We start from the raw sequence: 4,430 nt of genomic DNA, 5'->3' as shown, positions 1-4,430 counted from the left end.
ATTGAGGTTGGGAGTTTTGGAGCAATAGAAGCCTAGTTTTTCCTAATGGAGAGGCTGAGCAATGAACCTAGGGCAGCTTCTGAAGGCAAGTAAAGGACAGGGATTGGTGAAGGTCATTGGTCCCTGGGTCCTCAGCCTAGAGGGTCTGGCTGGAGGAATTTTGGTACACCTTACATAATTAAAAAAACACCTCAAGATTTTGGCCAAACCCCAGTTTGTAGGGTTCATATGCCGAGGGGAAATCATAGAACAGTATAGTTTCTTACCTGAAGGTGAGGGTTATATGTAGATGTCCCCCATGTCTTAAATTTCTGTCTAAAGACCTTCATATGTTGTAAGAAATAAGTTGGGATTTCAGTTTCTATATGAAGGAAAACTCAAATTTTTTTTTCATTTATTCCTTATTTTTTTTTACTCTCCCCCTTTAATTTTATTTTTAAAGTAATTTCACTATGTACTTAGGTTGGGGTAAGCTACTTTAAAGTCATAAACATACAGTGATCATTGATATAGTGATCACAGTGAGCAAACATCATTTGCTCAACCTGTATTACTATATTTATGGCCAGCTTTGATTTCTGCTTAAAAATAGAAAAGGTGAGGGGTGTTGTAACATCTTTGCTATTGGAACAAGTCAAGTCAAATCATCATTTATTAAGTGCCTTCCCTGTGCCAAATACTGTATAAACATTGAAGATATTGCTTATCCTTTGTTTTTGAAGAAAGTCAATAATATCCCAGGTATCTTGATTTACAGTGAATTGGATTTAAGAGAGGCAGATTTGCACAAAATCATCAGCCTCACCATCTCTTCCAGTCATCAACCTGGGAGCCCACCACTGTGGAGATGCAACCTGGGAACTTTTCAGAAGGCACTAATTATATCCACAGCCATTGAAAACTCAGAAAAGAAAGTTCTTGACACTGTCAAATAAAATTATCTTAGCAGTAAAAATGTCATTAAAGAACAGACATTATTACCTGTTTTGTCACCATACCCTAAGTAGCTGAAGAGCACTTTCTCTATGCATTAGCTCTCAAACATAACATTCAAGAGAAGCAGAAAAAGGTAACCATGAAAGAAGGGATTCAATAAGGCTAAAATGTTTACCTTCTGTATGAAAAACTAATACTTGCATCTATTAAGAGCTTTATCATTATTAGGCCAGGTAGAAGGATTCTCCATACAAAGAGAGTGTCGGAATAATTTATCATTTATGATGTAAATGATGTAAAAAAAAAAAAAAAAAAAAGAAAAGAAAAAGAAAAATGTAAGGAAGAAGAATGTCCCAAGAGAAGAAGGAAGGAAGAGGAAGAATGGAGAAAGTTATTTAATATTAAAGAGGTAAATAAAGTAGAGTTTTTACAATAGAGAGAAAATGAGAAGTGTTGGTCAATGCTTGAACCTCACATCTAAATTGGTTCAAAAAGAGAAATATACACACATATACACATATACATACATATGCACATATACTCATCTGGCGATTAAAATCTATCCTAATCAACAGAGAAGTAAGGGGATAAGAGAAAGGATGACAGAAAAAAGAAAAGAAGGACAGATTAAAAAAGCCAGTGGTCAGAAGCAAAACAGATTTTAGAGGAATGACAAGAAAAAAATAGAGATGGACAAACAGAAGAAAATAGAATGGAAGGAAATGCAGTTAGTAATCATAATGGTGAATATCCCAAAGAAATCAAAGAAAAGGGGAAGTATCTTCTTGTAAATATATATAGCTGCTTTTTGGTGGATAGTAAAGAAATTAAAGTCAAGAGAATGTCCATCAATTGGGGATTGGCTGAACAAGTTGTGATATATGATAGTGATGAAATGCTATTTTTGTAAGAAATAGTGCACACGATGGCTTTAGAAAAACCTAGGAAGACTTATTTGAACTCATGCAAAATGAAATAAGCCAAAATAGGAAAACATTATACATAGTAATGACAATATTATAAGGATGATCAAATATGATCAAAATAACTTCAAGGTACCAAAGATGAAAAATACTATTCACCTCCAGAGAGAAAACTGATGAGCTTTGAATGCAAATTAAAGAATACTTTTTTAATTAAAGCTTTTTATTTTCAAAACACATACATGGATAATTTTTCAATATTGACCCTTGCAAAACCTTGTGGTCCAAAGCTGTTAGGATTCTTACAAGGTGCTAAGTCACTGAAATTGATAGAGACAATAATTATCTAATTTAGCATGGTTCAATATGATTGATCTGATCCTACAAGGAGATGTTGTGGGCCAGAACTTGAAACAAGGTACTCAGTGGAATTGATGAAATAATGATTCTCTAATTTACATGTACTTAATACTTACAATAATTCCACAAGATTCACACCTTTAGAGAGCATATATAAGGAGGAGCTGACAAGCTCACAAAAGGAAAAGCCTGCTCTTGGACTTCAAGGAGATTCACAAATAAGAAGCCCACAAGCCCACTCTCTGAGAGGAGGTGTCAAGATTCATTCCAGATTCTACCTTTGTGCTGGCTGGAGACATTGGGAGGATGAGAGGCTGAAGCTGGCTGGAGGCTGAAGGACAAATCTTTGGATTCAGAGATATTCGGAGGGAGCTCTTGGAACCAAGGAGAGAGATAGGCCTCTACTAAAGCCAACCGGGCCCCAGGAAAAGATTCAAGACTTTGAAGGAGAAAATAAAGGATTTGGACTTCAACTCCTGGCTGCATTTGGGGATATTGAAATGAACTGAAACTAAAGATGCCTCCAGAAGCTCCCCAAGAAACTTGCACCCAGAGAACTTTACAATTTAGAGAAGAGAACATTACACAAAACCTCCTCCCCGAGTGACAAGCACAGCAATATATGTCAAACAAGCTAAAATATATGTTAAATCCAATATGTATATATATATATATATATATATATTTATACAATTATCTTGATGCACAAGAAAAACCAGATCAAAAAGGAAAAAAGTAAGAAAACAAAATGCAAGCAAACAGCAAAAGGAATGAAAATGCTATGTTGTGATCCACACCCAGTTCCCACAGTCCTCTCTCTGGATGTAGATGGCTCTCTTCACCACAAGATCATTAGAACTGGCTTCAATCATCTCACCATAGAAGAGTCACGTCCATCAGAATTGATCATCATATAATCTTGTTGCTATGTACAATGATCTCTTGATTCTGCTCATTTCACTTAGCATCAGTTCCTGTAAGTCTCTCCAGGCCTCTCTGAAATCATCCTTCTGATCATTTCTCATAGAACAATAACATTTATATACCATAACTTTTTCAGCCATTCTCTACTTGAATGGGCATCCACTCAGTTTCCATGTTCTTAGCATTACAAAAAAAGGGCTGTCACAAACATTTTTGCACATGTGGGTCCCTTCCCTTCCTTTAAGATCTCTTTAAAATATAAGCTCTATAGAAACACTGCTGAACCAAAGGGTATACACATTTTGATAGCTTTTTGGGAATATTTCAAATTGGTCTCCAGAAAGGTTGGATCAGTTCACAATTCCACCAACAATGTATCAGTGTCCCCAGTGTAGTGTTCTTAGTTTGGTTTTCTGGAGGTCTTTGGAGCAGACTTCTTTTCAGTTCAGTAATCACCACAAGAGTAGCCAGGGATTAAAGTCCAAATCCTTTATTGTCTCCTTCCAGGTCTTGTCTCCTTGCCAGGGGCTTCAGCTAGTTTTCTTAAAGGCCCTCAGAAGTCTTGGTTTCAGTGGAGAAATGCAGGAGGCTAGGCCAGCCACCAGGAACCTGACCAGAGATGGAATTGAATCTCTCCCTGCATCCCCCCTGGCTTATATGCTCCACACTGAGTATAAACCAATCATTATATCATTAGGAAACCATTATTTGTTGGAAGATTAAATCAATCATACTGAACTTAGAGAACTATAAAGCACCATACTAACCTAGACAACAAGAATACTACAATAAAATATATAGTTCAAAATCCCATTTTCGATGCTATTTCTTCATATATATTAACATTTGATATTAAAACAAAGTTCTTTCCCCTTCATATTAAACATAAAATAATAATTACAACATTGACAATGTCTTCCATTTTTTGACGATAAACACAGATTTCCTACTTTATACAAAAGAAGTTTTAAGACCATTTAAATCAATAATCACTTCATCTGAAAAGAAATCTCAGGGGAAGAGAAATTTCTATATGAATTCCCATTGTATAAGAAGACTAAAAAAATTAGAGGGAAATGAGTTATGAAAGGATTTGAATGCCAAAAGATTTTTAATATTTGATCCTAGATGTGATAGAGAGCCACCAGAGGTTTCTAAATTAGGTGGATTGAGATGTTCAGATATGCTTTAATAAAATCACTTTGGCAACTGAATGAAAGATGGACCGGACTAACCGAGACTTGAAGTAGGCAGAACCACTAACAGACTATTACAATTATCTAAGAA

The sequence above is a fragment of the Sminthopsis crassicaudata genome, chromosome 3 (genome assembly GCF_048593235.1).
Source record: "Sminthopsis crassicaudata isolate SCR6 chromosome 3, ASM4859323v1, whole genome shotgun sequence".
Lineage (NCBI taxonomy): Eukaryota > Metazoa > Chordata > Mammalia > Dasyuromorphia > Dasyuridae > Sminthopsis > Sminthopsis crassicaudata.
Note: the sequence above shows the minus strand (reverse complement) of the source record.